The following is a 20,405-nucleotide window of genomic DNA, read 5'->3' on the forward strand; positions in this document are numbered from 1 at the left end:
TTCTGATTTTGCTGAAGTTTGAAATATTTTATAATAAAAGCTAAACTAATAAAAAAAAAAGAATCCTTCATGGGAATTTGCTGGACCTCAAACCACCAACCACTTAACCTTCAAAGCCTCTAGTGCAGTGCTAAGGTACGGAAATGTGCTTTTACCATCACCCCTCAACTACCTCTGAGATTGTGTAGTCTCACCAGTGGCATGATGATGTGCATTATCCATCTCAGGTGTGCTAAGGGTGGGAGTCATGTTGAGAATGTCCACATGTGCACCTAATCCCCCTCTGCAGAATTCTACTGCCCCTGGAATTATACCAAATTCAAGCTTCATATGCAGACTATTGAAGAACCTTTTGTGTACCAAATGAAGAAACCTCACATTTGCAGATAAGGCACTTTTCAAGGAACTCATTATAACCTCAATTTTAAAAGCTGCACCACTGAAAGCAAATTAATTTTTCCAACTTGAATATTTGCTGCTGTTAAAACTAAGAAGTGGCCTTGGATGACACTGGATGCCTGGGAAAGGAACTTTATCTCATTTGACCTTTACAACAGCCCTGTGACTTAGGTAGAGTTGGTATAAACACTTTTAGTTTTAGGAAAAACATAGGTACATGGGGATTCTGGGACATTACCAAGCACACAGACAACTCGCAACTGTGACCCGAGTTGTGAACCAAAGGAGTACTCTTGTTATTCAAAAAAGTTGCTGCCATCACTTACCCTATGTTCACCCCATAGTGTCATGGAAAATATGGATCATTGTGAATGCATGCCAGGATTAATTTAATAGTATTCCAAAAAAGGGACATTTCTGAGTGGGCTGTCTTAAGAAAAACAAAATGTAGGCTTCATAATGCAGAAACTTAGGTTTTACTCAGAAACTAGTTCTGTTCAGAGTCAATTGTATTTCTCTTGTAAATGTGCTAGCGTTCAGAGAATGAGCTGGTCAGTTTTGTTTGCTTATTTTTTCCTCTGTTTTTATCTCTCATTGTCATCAACCTTCTTAAATAAAACCAAAGCTAATAGTTTGTGGAAATTCCAGGAATAAACTACAATAGGATTCCTGCTTCGAAAGGGAGTCACAGTTTCTATTTTTGTGTTTGTAAAGTGTTTGTTAAAGTACAGCATACTTAGGGGGCAGTGTACACTTTTACACTTTTTTCCCCCCTGGGGACTGAACTCAGGGGCACTTGGCTACTGAGTTACATCCCCAGCCCTATTCTGTATTTTATTTAGAGACAGGATCTCACTGAATTGTTTAGCACCTCGATTTTCCTGAGGCTGGCTTTGAACTCATGATCCTCCTGCTTCAGCCTCCAGAGCTGGGATTACAGTGCACCACGATGCCTGGCTCAGTGCACACATTTTAATTCAACCATTTGACTAATGTTTACCAAGTGAATATACAGATCAAGTTGCCACCCAGATCAAGAAATGAAGAATTACCAACATCCTGTAAAACCTCTTCTATCCCAGTCAAAAGCAGCTCCATGGATAAGCCTCTATTCTGATTCTCTTATCTTGAATTTTCATTATTTTGAATTGATGGATGTAATTTCTATCTCATTAGCTGAATTTTTTTCTTTAAAAACAGCTTCCTCAAGGTCTAATTTACATAGCATAAAAATTATCCATTACAAGTACACACAGAATGAATTATAGTAAAGTTGTGCAACGATTACCATAATCAAGTTTCAGAACATATCTACCTCCTAAAAAGTTATCTTTTTTATTGACAGTTAATCTGTACTGCTATTCCCATCTCCAATCATAGGTAACCACTAATCTTTTTTTTTTCAATATAAGGTTCAACTTCTGTGAAATTTTATAAAATTCAAGAATATTATATTTATTCTCCATTGTCTTGCTTCTCTCACTTTGCATAATGTGTTTAAGATTCATATCTTTTAGCATGAATTAGTAGGTTCTTTTCATGGATAAATAAGATGTCATTTTGCAAATTTTATTTATTCATCAGTTGATGCACATTTGGTTATTTCTACTTTTTGGCTTTAATAATAGTTTTGTGTGAACATTCTCATATAAGTCTTTGTTGAAATGTTATGTCTTATCTCAGGTAAGACTCCTAAGAGTTCAATTGCTGGGTCCTATGATAAGCTTATATTTAAACTTTTGGAACTTCCAGTTTGTTTACAACAGTCATTATGTCATTTTACATTCCTAACAGTAATGTATGAGGATTCTAGCTTCTCCACATTATTGTCAATATTTGTCATTGGGTATCAGTGTCTTTGATTATAATCATACTAATAAGTACTATATTGATATGGTTTAATTTGTAGTTCTTTTATGATACTGAACATTCCTCTTCTGCCTATTAGCAATTTGTATATATATGTAATAAACTTTACTTTAAACCTTTGAACATTTAAAATTTAAAATTTTTGTCTTATTATTTAGTTGTAGGATATATATATGTGTATATATATATATATATATATATATATATATTTATATATATTCTGGAGTCTGGATACAGCTATTTATCAGACATGTGATTTACAAGTAGTCTATGGTTATTCTATTCTTTATTTATTTAATGATAAATTTTGAAGAGTAAAATATTTTAATTTTTACAAAATCCAATTTAGCTTTTTCTTTCGTTGCTTTATTTTTAGAGTTTAGAGTTGTATCTTAAAAATCTTTGCTTAATTGAAGGTCACATTTTTTTCTCCTGTTTTATTCTAGAAGTTTTATGTCTATAGCTCTTACATGTAGGCATACAATGCATTTTAAGTAATTTTAGTACACGGTATGCACTAAAGGTCTACATTTATTATTTGCATGTAGATATCCAACTGTTCTAACACCAGTTGCTGAAAAGACTTTTTCTATTTGAATTGCATATACATGAATATACTTTTTTCTAATGTTTGTTTCTATTCTTTTGATCTAATTGTTATCATATATCAATATTATTCTCTTTTCATTACAGCAAAGGAAAATATGGAGTAAAGAGATAATCAACAGAATGGAATAAAGTATTTGCCAATTAGTCACCTGACAGAGGATTAATGGTTGGATCTGATCAGTTCATGCTGTATGTATATACATCACTATCACAATAAATTCTATGTGCAATTAATTTTAAAAACCAAAATGTGATATCACTTAACACCGGTTGGGATAGCTATTATCAGAAAGACAAGAAATTAGTATTAGTAAGGATGTGAAGAAGGGAATATTTACACTCTTTAGATGGGAATGTAATTAAGTACAGCCATTATGGAAAACAGTATGGAGGTTCTCCCCAAAAATAAAAAATAAATAGAACTACTATAAGATCCAGTAGTCTCCACTACTGGATCTGTACTCAGAGGAAATAAAATCAGTGTCTTGAAGAGAAATTTGTCCTCCTACGTTTTGCACTGTTATTTGCAATAGTTAAGATATGCAATCAACCTAAACTACCTTCAAATGTGAATATATAAAGAAATTTTGGTATACAAAAGAGAAGAACCAGGACAGCAAAGAAAAAAATATTTTGAGGACACTAATTGAAAGAGAACTCTGGGAACCAGCAAGGAAAGAATGTGAATCCTAAATACTATGGAAAATTGAACATGAAACATTGAGAACAGAACAAAGGAAATTACAACTTTAAATATGGCTTTCTGGCAGGAAGAACTCTACACTATTGGGAAAGGGTGAATAAGTGCAAGCAACTGCATATACCTTCCTTCAGGTGAATTCCACAGTTCTCACAGGCTTTTAACTGAGTTTGAGGGACTGACTGGTCTGCATGACTACTGAGCTACAAGGAAGAAACTCACTTTGCATTTGTCCCAGTATCCAGTACTCAAGGTACTACAATAGCTACTACTATGTGAAATATAGCTCATGGGACTGGAACCTGACCCGTTGACACTGCCAGAAGATTTTATTTTTTTTTTAGAATTTTTTAATATTTATTTTTTAGTTTTCGGTGGACACAACATCTTTGTTTGTATGTGGTGCTGAGGATCAAACCCGGGCCTCACGCATGCCAGGCGAGCGTGCTACCGCTTGAGCCACATCCCCAGCCCTGCCAGAAGATTTTAAATAATGTACACTCATAGGGCAGAAGATATCCCCCTTAGCATCTTGCAGCTTCAGGACCAGTGGCTGTAACAGTTACAAGCCTAAGTCCCACCTGAACTTGAACTTCCTTGATGGGCACTAGGGAACATCTCCTCTCCAGTATATAGCCTTGGAATTCCAGCTGCAGATGCAAAATTCTAGCTTTACCCTTGTCTATCCATTAGGAACTGGGAAAAGTCCCATCCACATCCTCAGCTCCAGGAATGTTGTTACCAGCACCGTTTGTACTCACCCTGTGTAAATAAGAGAAGGTTCCTTTTCAACCCAGAACCTTGGGATTATGGTTCCTGGTGCCAAAAGTCTGGTGTCAGGTTACCTAAGGAAGGTTCCCCCCATGTCGAATACTTCCAGAGCATGGATACCAGTGGCACACAGCTTTTATATTACCTGAACATTCCCCCAGGGGTGCTGGAGCTAGGAAAAGACTTCTCCACTGCTGATAGAGTTGGAGCCAAAGCTGCTTATTGGCAAAAATTTTAATATCACTTGGAATGATGCCTTGGGGCATGGAAAAGGATTTATCCAGGTTCCAAGAATCCACAAAAGTGGCTGCCATTATTAAAAGTATTAAAAGTTAAACATCATCTAAAACCACCACCAAAGTAGACAAGAAAGATCCCTTTTGTGTTTTATAACTTTGAGTGTCGTTACTAGTGCCATAGACCCCTGCATCACCCCTCTTCATCCAACTGCACCCGAGGAAGGATCCATCCCATCTTTTGACTCTGGAACTGTGGCCATTTCCATATCTCATCCCAGGTGTCTCATGCTTTCATCCATGTGAGAAAGGTCTCTTTCACATCCTGTGTCTTGAGGAATGTGGCTGTTGGTGTCACAGTATTTGAAGCCCGGGGTACATGTTCCGATGCACCTAGGAATAGTATTATGCAGATTCTGTCCCATCAACATTATGTCAGCTGCTGCCAGTGCTATAAATGTTTGATGCTTTGGAGTCTGAGGATACGGACTTTTGGAATCCTATGCCCACTACTAAGTTATACAACTACTCTCATGAACTGCTGCAGTCTGTGCTATTAGGACATTCATAGGCATGGCTGACATTAAGTAAAGCCAATTAAATCACATGGAGACTACACCTTGAGCTCATATATAACCCACCAAAGCAACTACCAAACTCATACCTTATATTCTATGTACATATAAAATAATTTTCTACAAAAGCTTCATAACATTGAAGAGATGAATGTTACGTGACATCAACATAGGGGCAAAAGAAACATGAAAGGAAACCCAATACCTCCAAAGAAAAATCTTCTAGATACCGATACCAGTTTGAAGGAAATCTACAAAATAATCATCCTAAGGAAACTCAGCAAGATGAAAAAGAATTTAGATAGAAATGGAATGAAATGAGAAAAAAAATTCAGGATATGAGTGAGGAAATTCACCTTAAAGATAGAAATCATACAAAAGAACCAATCAGAAATCTTAGAGCTAAAAATTTCAATGAAGTAAGAAATGCAATAGAGTGAGCTTCCACAACATATTAAAACTTTCTCAAGCTGAGGCATGGTATTTTCAATTAAATGAGTCAGACAAAAATAAAGTAAAAACAATTTTTGCAATGAAAAAAAAATCCTATGAAACTTAACTGGACACAATTAAGCAAACAAATACTTTGGTCATTCCAGGAAATGGAGAAAATGGGAAAGGCACTAAAAACCTATTTCATGATATCATAGCTGAATATTCACCAAATTTTAAAGGTATATGGATTTCAAGATTTAAGAAATTCAAAGGGCATTAAATATAGTCAGCCATAAAAATATTTTCACCATCATATAATACTCAAAATGTCAAAAGTATTGAGTGTGGTAGCTCATGCCTGTAATCCCACGGAGTCTGAGGCAGAAGGATCCTGAGTTCAAAGCTAGCCTCGGCAAAAGTGAGGTACTAACAACTCAGTGAGACCTTGTCTCTAAATAAAATACAAAACAGGGCTGAAGATGTGGCTAAGTGGTTGAGTGCCCCAAAGTTCAATCCCCGGTACCACCCCCAAAAATGTACAAGACAAAGAATTCTAAAAAAAAATAATATAAAGTCACATATAAGAGAAGGCCTATTATACTTACAGCAGATTTTTTCATCAGAAATCTTATAGAGAAGAATAGAGGGGTTGATATATTTAAAATCCTGAAAGGACTTATTTTGCTTAACATAATGGTATCCAGTTTTGTTCATTTTCCTGCAAATGACATAATTTCCTTTTTCTTTATGGTTGAATAAAACTCCACTGTATATATAGACCACATTTTGTTTTTATTCATTCATCAACTGACGGACACCTAGGCTGGTTCTATAATTCGGCTATTATAAATTATGTTTCTATGAACAAGGGTCTGTCTGTATCACTATAGTATGATGACTTTAATTTTTTAAGATAAATACAGAGTGTGGAGTAGCTGGGTCATATGGTGATCCCAAGCCTAGTCTTCTGAGGAACCTCTATGCTGATTACCATAGTACCAATCTTAATTGCAGCAACAGTATAAAAGTGTTCCTTTTTCTCTACATCCTCTTCAGCATTTATTATTATTTGCACTCTTGATGACTGCCATTTTGACTAGTGTGAGATGAAATCTGTGTACTTTTTCTTTTTTGGGGGGGGGGATTGAACTCAGGGGCACTGGACCATTGAGCCACATCACTAGCTCTATTATGTATTTTATTAGAGACAGGGTTTCACTGAGTGGCTTAGCACCTCACTAAGTTGCTGAGGCTGGCTTTGAACTCGTGATCCTCCTGCCTCCACCTCCTGAGTTGCTGTGATTACGGTGTGCACACTATGCCCAGCCAAAATCTGTGTACATTTGATTTGCCTTTCCTTAATTGCTAATGATGTTAAGTCTCAAATGGTTTTTCCTAGTCCAGCATTACCCTAATTCCAAAACCAGTTGTACAACAAGAAAGAACACTATAGATTGTTATCTTTGATAAACATAGATGCAACAATTTTCAGTAAAATATTAGCAAACTGATTTGAATGGGACATCAAAAAGATCTTTCAACATGATCACGTGGAATTCCTCCCAGGGATCACGGATGGTTCGGCATACATAATAAACATACAAGAAAGAAACTGAATAAAGACCAAAAGGGCATGATAATTTAACTAGATGCAGAGAAAGTATTTGATAATAGTTGATGTCCCTTCATTATAAAAACTTTCAATACATTAGGTATGTAAGAAGCATAAAATACTAAAATCTATGTATGAAAAACCCATAGCCAATATTATACTGATCAGAGAAGAGCAGAAAGTGTTTCCTCTAAGATGGGGAACAAGCCATGGATATCCACTGTCAACAATTTTATTTAATATAGTACCTCAAGTCATAGCAAGAGCAATAAGCAAGAGAAAGGCATTAAAATTAGAAAGGAAAAAGATAAATTACCCACATTTTTCAATGATATGATTATTTTTAAAATTTCTAAATTTGCTTTAATTAGTTATACATGATAGTAGAATGCATTTATGCATTTTGATATATCATACATAGATGGGATATAATTTCTCATTTTTCTGAATGTACATGTTGCAGAATCATATTGGTTATGTAGTCATATGTATACATAAAGTAATAATGTCTGTTTCGTTCTATCTTTCCTATCCCCACATCCCCTCCCTGCCCCTCCCATCACTTCCCTCTACATAAATCACTATTCTTCCCTAGTGCCCCCTGCCTTATTGTGAATTAGCATATGCATATTAGAGAAAACATTCGGCCTTCGGTTTTGTGGGATTGACTTATTTCACTTGCATGACATTCTCCAACTCCAACCATTTACTGGTAAATGTCATAATTTCACTCTTCTTTGAAGCTAAGTAATATTCTATTGTGCATATTTATCACATTTTGTTTATCCATTCATCTATTGAGAGATACCTAGATTGGTTCCATAGTCTAGCTATTATAAATTGAGCTGTTATAAGTATTGATGTGGCTGTGTCACTATAGTATGCTGACTTTAAGTCTTTTGAGTATAAACCAAGGAGTGGGATAGCTGGGTCAAATGGTGGTTTCATTCCCAGTTTTCTGAGGTATCTCTATACTGTTTTCCATAGTGGTTGCACCAATTTGCAGTTCCACCAGCAATGTATGAGCATACCTTCTTCCCTGCATCCTTGCCAATATTTATTGTTTCCTATATTATTTTTTTAAAATTATTTTTAGTTGTAGTTGGACACAATATGTTTATTTTATTTATTTATTTTTGTGTGGTGCTGAGGACAAACCCAGGGCCTCGAAAGTGCCAGGAGAGCACTCTACTGCTGAGCCACAACCCCAGCCCCTGTTGCCTGTATTCTTGATGATTGCCATTCTGACAAGAGTGAGATAAAATCTTAGCGTCATTTTGATTTGCATTTCTCTAATTGCTAGAGTTGTTGAACACTTTTTTACATACTTGTTGATCAGTTGTATTTCATCTCCTGTGAAGTATCCAGTTCCTTACCCCATTTATTGATTGGGTTATTGGTTTTTTTTTGGTGTTAAGTTTTTTGAGTTCTTTATATGTCTTAGAGATTAATTCTTTATCACAGGTGTATATGGTAAAGATTTTCTTCTAATCTGTAGGCTCTCTCCTCACTTTATTGTTTCCTTTGCTGAGAAGAAATTTTTTAATTTGAATCCATTCCACTTATTGATTCTTTATTTTACTTCTTGTGCTTTAGGGGTCTTGTTAAGGAATGATTTTAAACACAGAAAAATCTCCATCAGAAAGCTGTTTATAACCTAGAATAAAATTCATTAAAGTTGTAGAATTCAAAGCCAACATTCAAAAACATAGCAGTTTTATATGCCAACAATGCACTTGCTGAAAAAGTAAGAAAACAATACCATTCACAAAACTGACCAAAAAATTTTAGAAATAAATTTAAATAAGGAAGTGAAACAGCTCTGTGGTGAAAATTATAAAACACTGATGAAGGAAATTATAGGGGCACAGAAAAATGGAAAGACATCCTGTATTTCTCGTTCTAAATGATTAATATGTTAGCATGACTTTATAACCCATGCTACATATAGATTCAATGTAATTTCCATCAAAATGGCAATCTTCTCCAAAATAGGGTGGGGGAAAACTCTTAAAATTCATATTGAATCACAAAGACCCAGAGTGGTTGAAGAAATCTTGGGCAGGGGGAACCCTTCAGAAGACCTAACTTCAAAACATACTACAAGAAGATGGAAACTGGTAGATAAGAAGCTTTCACCCTATACTTGCTGCTTCCAGAGACTGAATCAAAACAGCAATTCTACAGCTGCATGATGAGGGGGGAAAGTCCTGGAGAAGAACTCAGAGTCAGCAATGAGGTGAAATCTCAAAATAGAGTTTTTGAGACTATTAAGAGATTTAATATAAGAAATGGGCTGGACCAATGATGGGCATGCAGAACATCAGCGGGTGCCTGGGGACTACCCTCCAATGACCTGAAAAAGTTTCCCAGTGCGTTTAAGAAATGCAGCTCCTGTTGTTCAGCAAAACCACAATGAAAGCAGAAAACACTTTCCAATACTGCAAAGCTAGCCAGCAGAGTAGGAGAAAGCCAGAGGGGTAAGGGCACTTCCCAGTGGATTCAAGGAAATTGGGGAAGGGGAGTCAGTTTTAAGAGTATCTCATTTTTTTAAATCTTTCTGCATAGAATGTTAGAAATGTGTGAAGCCACCCCTCCTTTTTTGCTTATGTTTGCTTTTTCTTGTATGTGTGTACACAAGATCAAATAGCTAGGTATGTTTTATTTCTCACTGGATTGGAGGGTTCCAGAGCTGTGAGTATACCTGGGGTCAAGAGTGAGACTGGCACACACCTGTGGGAAGCTCCAGGTGGCAATGAGCATATGGCAACTGGTCTGAGGGTCTACAAGGCAGAGAAAGTTGGAGGGTGCTTTCTTAGGAGATTGATGGTCTGAACACTGACAAAGAGCAAGACTGGAAGGTAGTGGTTTGGGGTGAGTCTGCATCAGGTGAATAGTCGTTACCCAGTTCAATCTGCATGAGCCTTACCACCTCACCACGGACCAGAAGCTTTTGGAGGATCCGAGGTTGGAACTGGGGTACTTTCTCCCCATACACCCAGCCCATGAACTGAGGCTCTCAGAACAAGGGGCATGGTGCAATTTTGATCAGTTCACAGGCTACCTGAGTGGGGTTTGCTGGTCAGCATCTCCTAAAAGAGACCCATAACTTTCCCTGAGTTCAAGAAAACAGTGTGTCAAGGGTGCATCCTGCTGTGCAGGGGATATTCCCTCAGAGTCACAGAAGGGTGAGACTCAGCATCATCCATACTCCCCAAAAGGGATGGCCCAATTTGGGCAAAATGTGTTCTTTGTGTTTTCCCTGGGCCTTTGTTTTTCATAATTCTAATTTTATGTACCTCTGCAATTAGTTGGATTTTTTCAATATATCTTTTCTTTCTAATTTTAACTCTCCTTTCTACTTTTTTTTCTACTTCCTCTCCCGTCTTTGTGTTCCCACCCTTTTTCCCCCCTCTGTTACCTTGTCAAGGAGAAGTCTATACCATGATCATATCTTTTTTGATAAATTATTGAGCTTTGTCTTCCCTTATCATTTGCTCTTTCAAAAATCTAATTTTAATATTTTCAGATAAAGTCTTTGATACCTCTTTTCTTCTTTCTCATTTCTATTCCTTATTTCTTTCTTTCTATTATTTTTTTTCTTTCCCCCTCCCACTTACTTTTTTTATTTTTTATTTTTTTTTAGTTGTAGTTGGTACAATATTTTTATTTATTTGTTTTTATGTGGGGCTGAGGATCGAACCCAGTACCTCACACATGTAAGGCAAGTGTTCTACCACTGAGCTACAGTCCCAGCCCCCCACTTACTTTTTATATCTTCTTCAAATATAATCTAGTATCAACTATACTATCACAGTTACTCAATTTTCAGCCTATTCTATATTATGTCTTACCTGCCCTTCTTCCTTGTTAGTAGAGTTATAGAGATCATAATTGGTGAATTTTCTATTTGTTGATATACAGCATTCCCTGAAGTCACCTTTGTCACTGGTAATTACTCTGACCTCCCATAGCAGTGATGGTGGATGAACTTAGCAGTTTGATGACATGGAGTGGCTGTTATGATTCAGTAAAATACCCACAGCACATTATAAATGAAAAACTCCTAACAAAAACCAAAAAGATATAAAAGAAGAAGAATCAGTTACAACCGGTGTACAAGTAGCATCGAACCACAAGAATCATGAGGAAACAAGTCAACAAGGCATCTCATTTTTATTGAATAATAAAAAGTTTATTATTCAAATGATTGTGAGTTAAAAAAAACTAAGGAAGGTACAAAGGAACACAAGACAGAATATGAAAAAGGGGGGAAAAGCCCTTTAATATCTGAAAAACAAAAACCCCCCAATATCTTAGAAATGTTAGTCAAAATGAATAAAATAAAAAAAGCTTCATATGTCTCTCAAATAGATTACATAAAGTGGAAGACAGAATTTCAGAGCTTAAAGACAAGGTGGAAAGTTGTGAATATTCAGACCTTATTAAAAAATTAAAAATCTGTAATCATACTATCCAAGACTATGGGAAACATTAAGAGTCCTAACTTAAGGATCACTGGTTTTGGACAAGGAGCAGAGATATATGTTAATGGCACTGATAACCTATTCAGAGAAATAATAGTATAAAATTTTTCAAACCTTGGAAATTAAATGGATATTCAGACACTGGAGGCATTTAGAACTCCAAATAGACAAGACCAGAGAGAAATTTCAAAATAAAATGCCAAAAAAAAATCCAGAAAAAAATTAAAGAATTTTGCAAACTACAAAATAGAAATACCAGGTCAGCCTGATAAAGGACAGATAATAAAAATAAGTGCAGAATTTTCAGCAGAATCCCAAAGTCCAGTTAATCTTGGAAAGATCTATTTCACACCTAGAAGAAAACAACTGCCAAGTTAGATTGCTATATCTAGCAGAGTTATCATTCAGAATCTAAAAGGAAATAAAAACCATCCAAGATAAACATAAACTAAAGGACTCTCTGGCCATTAAGCCAGTCACAGCAGAAGATGCATAAAGAAACCACACACACAAAAGATGATAAAAGCAACACAATGTACAGAAAAGTACACATCTCATTAAGAGAATAAGCAAATGAGGATTAGGAGAGAATCAAACATTAGAAATAAAATGACAGCACATAATACTTCTCTATTACAATGAATCGAAAAGTCTCAGTAGTCCAACTAAATAAATACACTGGCAGGTTGAATTAAAAACACGACCCAATAATATGTTGTCTGCCTGAAATTTACCTCATTGTCAAAACATGCACAAATTATTTTCCATCCTTTCATGAAATTGAAAGGATAGAAAATAATATTCCATATAAATTGAACATAAAAGCAAGTCGAATAATTTTCTTCTATTTTTTTTCTAAGTCTACTTTGCTGAATAGAAGAGATGAAGGAGGTCCCTACATACTGGTAAAGGGAACGATACAACAAGAAAAAATGATTAAATATTTATGCCCTAAATGTTGGTGCAACTAATTTCATAAACAGTACTCAAAATAAGGACCTAGATTAGCTCCAATACAATAATGGGTGATTTCAGTTTACCTCTCTCACTTAATGATTTTTCATTCAATCATAAAATCAGCATAGTTACTACAGAGTTAAAACATACTAGAAATCAAATGAACTTAATGTACATCTATAGACAATTTTATCTAAAGAGAGCTGAATACACTTTCTTTTCAGCTGCTCAAAGAATTTCTCCAAATAGGTCATATTTTAGGCCACTTTGAGCAAGTCTTTGCAAACTAAAAATATTAAAATAATTTCTTGTAGCAGCATAGGGCTGCATGCCTGTAATCAAGCTACCCAGGAGGCTGAGACAGGATGATCACAAGTTCAAAGCCAGGATAGCAATTTAGTATGAGCCTGTCTCAAAATAAAAATGGGTTTGGGATGTGGCTTAGTGATTCAGTGCCCCTGAGTTCAATCCCCTGTACACCCATCAGAAAATTGGAAAATAATAAAAAAATTGCATCTTTCCAGATCATAATTGAGTGAAGTTAGAATTCACAAACAAGGAAAACTATGGAAATTGTACTAAACATAGGAATTAAAAAATATTCACTTAAATGATAAGTGGTTCATTGGAAAAATCAGGGGATACATTAAAAATCTTTATAATAAATTGAGACTAGAAACAAAAATACCAGAATCTCCAGGACACAGCAAAGGCAATTCTTCCAATGAGGCATCTCAAAGTCTTAAGAAGAACCAGAAGACATGTTAAGGAAAGAAAATTGAAGACCAATTTCCTTGATAAACATAGATCAAAATTCTTAATGAAATATTAGCAAATCAAGTTAAATAACACATTTTAAAGATCATATACCATGAACAAGTTGGTTTCATTCCAGGAATGCAAATATGGTTCGATGTGTACAAATCAATAAACGTACACATTGAATAGAAACAAAGATAAAATTCATATGATCAACTCAATGGATGCACAAAAAGCCTTCAACAAAATTTGGTATCCCTTCATGATAAAAACCCTGAAGTCTCTGGGCATTGAAGTAACTTACCTCAACATTCTGAATGCTATCTAGAACAAACTCAAAACTCACATGCTATGAATGGGGAAAAATTGAAAGCATTTCTTCTAAAATCAAGAACAATTCAAGGGTGTTCATGATTACCACTCTCTTCAATATAGTATTTGAAAATTTAGACAGCAAATTAGCAAGAAAAGGAAATAGAAAGAATAAAAATATTAAAGTCAAATTATCACTGTTTTCACATTATATCATCTGAAAAATTTTACCATAAAATGTCTAGATCTGATAAAAAATAATTTAGCAAAGTAGCATGATACATCATAAACATACAAAATTCAATAGCTTGCCTGGAGTGGTGATGCATGCTTGTAATCCCAGTGAATCAGGAGGCTAAGGCAGGAAGTGGCAACTTTGAAGCCGGACTCAGCAACTTAACAAGGTCCTAAGCATTATAAGAGCAATTCGATTCCCACTAAAATATTAATGATATTCTCAAAACTACAAAACAAAAACTCTAAAATTCATATTGAAGAAAAAAATACCAAGAATAACCAAAGCAATCCTGAGCAATAAAGAGCAAGACTTCAAATTATATTATAGATTCCTATTAACAAAACCAACTTGGTTCTGAAATTTAAAAAGAAACATAGATCAATGAAACAATAAGAAGACACAGAGACAAACTCTGGCAGCTAAAACCATCTGATTCTTGACAAAGGTGCCAAAGGAATATGTGGTAGAAACAATGGCCTCTTTAACAAATGGTGCTGAGAAAACCAAGTATCATGTGTAGAAGATTGAAACTAAAAGAAATAATAGTACTAAAAGAATAATAGTAAGAATCAATAAGTAGAATGGCATTGAATTTAAAAGCTTTTGCACAGCAAAGGAAATGATTAGCAACATAAAGAGAGGCTATATATATATTTTTTGAGGGTTAGTTGTATACTTGATAATTGTCATTCTGACTGAATGTGAGATGAAAACTAAGTGTAGTTTTTTTTTTTTTTTTCCTTTTGTTTGTTTTTGTTTTGTGGTGCTAGGGATTGAACATGTGGCCTTGTGCATGTTAGGCAAACACTCTACCAAATGAGCTGAATCTCCAGCCCCTCAGTGTAGGTTTTAGTTTGCATTCCTATTGTTAGGAGGCAAATGCAGCTGGTGACCTTAAATTTAATCCCCTGCTCATTCAGCATTCTAAAAAGCCTAGGGACCTTAAGAATCACACTAAATCTACTATGTTCCATGAAGGGAACAACAGAGGCAGGATGACAACACATCTGTTTACAACATGGTTTACTGAATATTTTAGGCCCACTGTCAATATGTACTGCTCAGAAGAAAAGATTTCTCTCAAAATTACTGCTCATTGATAATGCACCTGGTCACTGGAGCTCTGATGAAGATAAACAATGATAATAATAAGGTGGTTTTCATCTATCCTTGCAAAATATCCTTTGTACAGCTGATGGATCAAGGAATAATTTTAAATTTAGTCATAAACACATTCATAAGTATGTAGAACTGCCATAGATGGTGATTTCTCTGATGGATCTGGACAATGTAAACTGAAAGTCTTCTGGAAACGGACTGCCCCATTGTAGATACCACTAAGGACATCTGTGATTCATGTCAGGGATCAAAAGGAAAACATTGATAGAAATTTGATTGCAACCCTTAGGGTTGACATTGAGTCATTCAAGATGACACTGGAGGAAATAACTGCAGATGTGGTGGAAATAGCAAGAGACCTAGAAATAGAAGCACACTCTGCAGACGTATCTGAATTGCTACAATCTCATGATAAAATTGTAATGAACAAGGGGATGCTTCTTATGAATGAGCAAAAAGTGGTTTCTTGAGATGTAATCTACTTCTGCTGAAGATGCTGTGAACATTATTGAAATGATAGCAAAGGCTATTGAATTCTGCATCAGTCGAGCTGATAAAGCCGTGGCAGGGTCTGAGAAGATTGACTCCAATTTCTAAGGAAGTTCTACTTGGGTAGAATGCTATTCAACAGCACATATTAGAGAGCATTCTTCTGTAAAAGCAAGAGTAAAGTTTGAATCCATCCCATTTGTTGATTCTTGATTTTACTTCTTGTGCTTTAGGCATCTTGTTAAGGAAGTCAGTTCCTAAGCTAACATGGTGAAGATTTGAGCCCACATTTTTTTTTCTTTTACACATAGAGTGTCTGTTCTAATGCCTATGTCTTTGATCCTTTATGAGTTGAGTTTTGTGTAGGGTGAGAGATAGGAATTTAATTTCAATTTTTTACACATGGATTTCCCCCATTTTTCCCAGCACTATTTGTTGAAAAGGCTAGTTTGCTCTCCAGTGTGTGTGTTTGGCACCTTTGTCTAGTATGAGGTAACTGATTTTTTGTAGGTTTGCCTCTGTGTCTTCTATTCTGTACCATCGTTCTATGTGTCTGTTTGGTGCCAGTAAATGCTGTTGTGTTACTGTGTCTCTGTAGTCATTTATCACTAAGGATTACTTTAGCTATTCTGGGCCTCTTATTTTTCAAAATGAATTTCATGACTAATTTTTTATTTCTGAAGAAAGTCATTGGAGTTTTGGAACCATTATTTGAATTAGTTATTCTTCTCCTCAGCATATAGCAAAAGATTTAAGATCAGCACACCATAGTGACACAGCCAGATCAATGTTTATAGCAGCACAATTCATAAGAGCTAAGCTATGGAACCAACCTAGAAGCTCATTAATAGATGAATGGATAAAGAAATTGTGGTATGCATACATAATGGACTATTACAAAGCCATTAAGAAGAAGAGTAACTTTAAGACATTTTCCAGTAAATAGATGGATCTGGAGAGTATCATACTAAATGAAATAATCCAGTCCCCAAATACCAATGGTTGAATGTTCTCACTGATACGTGGCAATCATAATAAAGTGGGGGAGAGGAAGAAGAGAAATTTAGCAGATTAGCCATACCCTAGCTGCCTTCAGTGACCACTCAGTTAATTTCCAGGAGGGGATTAATTCACTGATTGGGTTAAGATTCTCATAACCCAATCATTTCACCTTTAAGCCTTCTTGCTTTGTCCCACACATGAGTTTTGGGGGACATCTCACATCCAAATCATAACAGCAGGAATATAAATTAGAATAGCCATTATAGAAAAGAGCATGAAGATCTTCAAGCTCTAAAAATAGAACCACCATAGATCCAATAGTCCTACGACTGAGTATATAACTCAGAGGAGATAAAATCATTTTATCAAAAAGATATTTGAACTCCTATAGTTATTGCAAAAATGTTCACAAAATAGCCAAAATATATAAATACCTAGATGCCCATCAGTAGATGAATAAATATTGTGGTGTGTATTACATATAGTGAAATATTATTTAGCAATAAAAAAGAATGAAATCCTATCATTTGCATCCCCATGTAAGGTACTTGAGGTCCTGGTGTTAAGCAAAATAAGCTGGATGCAGAAAGACAAATACTACCTGTTTACACTCATCTGCACAGCTAAAATGTCAATGTGGAATCTAAAAATGTTGAACTAGTAGATGCATATGATCTTAAGAGTTCTGTAGTACATGATGACAGTAGTTAGCAACATAGCATTGTATTCTTACACATTCTTAAGAGAGATTTCAATTTTTATAATCCCAAATGACAAATACTTGTACTCATGCATACAGTTGTAGCTCTGTTTAGGCATTCCACAATGTATGCATATTTCAAAATATCATATTGTACATGATAAATATATACAAACTAAATTTGTCAATTAAAAAGTTTTAAATTGATCTTTATTTATTTATTTATTTATTTATTGGCACTAGGGATTAAACCCAGGGATGAAACCCAGTGATGCTTAACTAATGAGCCACATCCCCAACCATTTTTTATTTTGAGACAGGGTCTCTCTAAGTTGCTGAGGATGGCTTTGAACTTGTCATCCTCCTGCCTCAGCCTCCCCAGCCACTGGGATTACAGGCATGAACCACCATGCTGGCTTAAAATGAAAATTTTTCTTAAAATGGAGAATCTCAGGCTAATTTTTCAAATTATTAAGTGGATGTAAGAGTTGCAGAACATTCAATTATGTTTTCGCAAATGAGCAAGAATTAGAAAATGAATTTTCTGAAATCATTTAAATTACAATTTTAACAACATTGAATATCCATGAATAAATCTAGTGAGAGATAAACAAAGCTCCTACTCAGAACACTATAAACCATTACTGAAGAAATTTAAGAACATTTAAATATATGGAGAGTTATTCAATATTTTACAAATATCATTCATCTCTATGACATACAGCTTCAGTATAATCTCAAAAATCATAGCAGGGTTATTTTTGGCAAAATAGCCAAATTGATTGTAAAGGACACAGAAAGCTTGTACTATCATATATCAAGACAAATTACTTAGTTAAAAAAAAAAAAAAAACAGTAGTATTGCCAGTGTATAAACTTATAAATGGATCTGCCTCTCAAATGTATGTGTATTTAGACTTGATTATAAAAAGTGTACACCTATGTTGAAGAAAAGAATAATACTGTCAAAATGGTGACAAAAATGTCTTAAAGCTCATCCTTTCCCTTAAACCACAAATAAAATTAAATTTCTGATTGATTGTAGGCCTCAATAGAAAAACAAAACAACCAAGTTTCTAAAAAATATTATACAAGAGAACCTTGAAATAGGTAGACAAAGAATTCTTAAGATACAAAAAGAATTAAACCATAAGAAAAACAATGATAAATTGGACTTAGTTAATATGCAGGTATAGAATTTTAAAACCTGTCCATTTTCATAGGAAGGAAATTGGAATTTGAAACCAGGCAATGGAAATAAGATGGAAAAATTGTCTTTTCTATTACAACACACACTCTACTTCCTGCTCTCCTTGGGTTTCCCAGGAAAATAAACACAACAACAACAACAAACTGTTCATTCATCATGCATGCTAGCCCTTGAATAGATGTGGCCTGGTTATATTTTGTAAAAAAAATAAAATAAATAAAATAAAATCCAGTGATCCCAGTTCTGGGTATATATTTTCAAAAGAAATGAAATCAGCATACTAAAGAGATACCTGTATACTCATGTTCTTTTATGGCACTATTCACAGTAGCTAAGATACAGAATTAGTCTAGAAGCCTGTCGCTAGATCACTGGATAAGGAAAATGTGGCATATATTCAAGAATAGTATTTGTCCTAAAACAAAATTCTCTCCTTTACAGAAAAGTGGATGAACTGGAGGACATTATGAAGTACAGAAAGACAAGGACCATATGTTCTTTCTCATATGTGAAAGCTAATAACAGTCAACCCTAATGTACACTAGTGATTGCTAGAGATTGGGATGTATGGGGGAAGGATGGGCCAAGGGAAGCTGGAAGTGTTCAATACCCACTGTGTGCATGTGTAGAAATATCACACTGAACTCCATTAATATACATTAATGTTAATTCAAGTTGATTAAAAAAAAATTAAAGGAACTTAATTGCAGTTTGCTCAAATTCATGGACCATCTCGATGTATCCAGGTAATCAATCTAACTTGACCACCAGTAAGATTTATAACACCCTTAATCCACAGGACTCCAAATAGGAACTCAAGCCAAAGTGGGAAGGTTCTTAGGAGAACTCAAGTAAGGACTTAAAAGTTTACTTAGGTCTGAGTTCTAAAGAGAGCACCCAAACACGGAGTGTGATTGGAGACTATGAATTAGAATGGGAAGACAATCAGACACGGCAGAAGAAAGCCTAAAAGACCATCAGAAAACCCCATGTTCTCATTGTGGGGGTGAGAAGTGTAGGGCGATCTGTAATTACTTACATGGGGATTTGGGGCAGGGAAAATGACACCTTGTGTCAGGAAGGGTCATGGAATGCTCATGGGGTGTGTCTTGCTCTTAAGGAACAATGCAGTATGGGTAGAGTTGAAGCACTCCGTGGTGGCACAGGTTAGAGGGGCAGATTGAGATGATGGATAAGGAAGGGCTTTGCATAAACCTACTAACACGTTTGGACTTCATTCTGTAGGCAGAGGTTTTGAGGAAGGTATTAGTATTTCCAAATCACACAATTTGACAATTCTAAAAACACAAAACAAAATAGATGGATGCCAAGAGATTGCTGTAGAGACCTTACTTTAGGAAAAAAGAAAAAAAAAGCTTATTGTAAAAAAGCAGGAAGTTAATGCATAAAGGATAATGGATATCTATCATTGCTTTCCAGCTTAGATAACCAACATCAATAGGCTGGTATCTTTCCTTTCATGCTTTTATCTACAATCAAGACATATCAAAATGAATACATAAAGAATTTTTTTTAAAAAACACTGAATCATACTATAGGTATTGTTCCAAAACTTGGTTTGCAAATTCAAAAACAGTGATTCTAAACACTCCTAACAGCATCTGACATTCCTGGGGCTTTTACTATATTTTTGATAATTTTCTGAAGACTTTGTTTGCATTATCTCATTAATCCTCATTGTGGTCTTTTACAATAAATATTAATGTTTTACAGGAAAAAAATCCCTGGATATCAGAGAAGTTAAGTGATATTCCTAAAGTCACATCACCCCAGATGAAGTCCAACTTGGATCCTACGCCATTCAATTCGTGACTCATGCTTTAAACACCAGAGGAACTGATTCCGCTTGCCATATAGGAGGGCTGAGAACTGGAAGCAACTTTGTAACAGTCGAGTTGCAAAGAG

At 35.2% G+C, this 20,405-nt stretch overlaps 1 long non-coding RNA gene across 3 annotated transcripts in view; it reads left to right on the forward strand.

Annotated features, from left to right (window-relative positions):
• The window catches only part of LOC113182435 (uncharacterized), a 161,734-nt gene that overhangs the window by 132,227 nt on the left and 9,102 nt on the right, over window positions 1-20,405 (forward strand). For 2 of the 3 annotated variants that reach the window (XR_013343479.1, XR_003300727.2), the window contains exon 3: window positions 2,962-3,047. The exons of the other annotated variant lie outside the window; for it this stretch is intronic. This is a non-coding gene — a long non-coding RNA (uncharacterized LOC113182435). Of the gene's footprint in view, window positions 1-2,961; window positions 3,048-20,405 lie in introns of those variants that run through there. 3 annotated transcript variants of the gene reach the window in all.

The sequence above is a fragment of the Urocitellus parryii genome, chromosome 1 (genome assembly GCF_045843805.1).
Source record: "Urocitellus parryii isolate mUroPar1 chromosome 1, mUroPar1.hap1, whole genome shotgun sequence".
Taxonomy (NCBI): domain Eukaryota; kingdom Metazoa; phylum Chordata; class Mammalia; order Rodentia; family Sciuridae; genus Urocitellus; species Urocitellus parryii.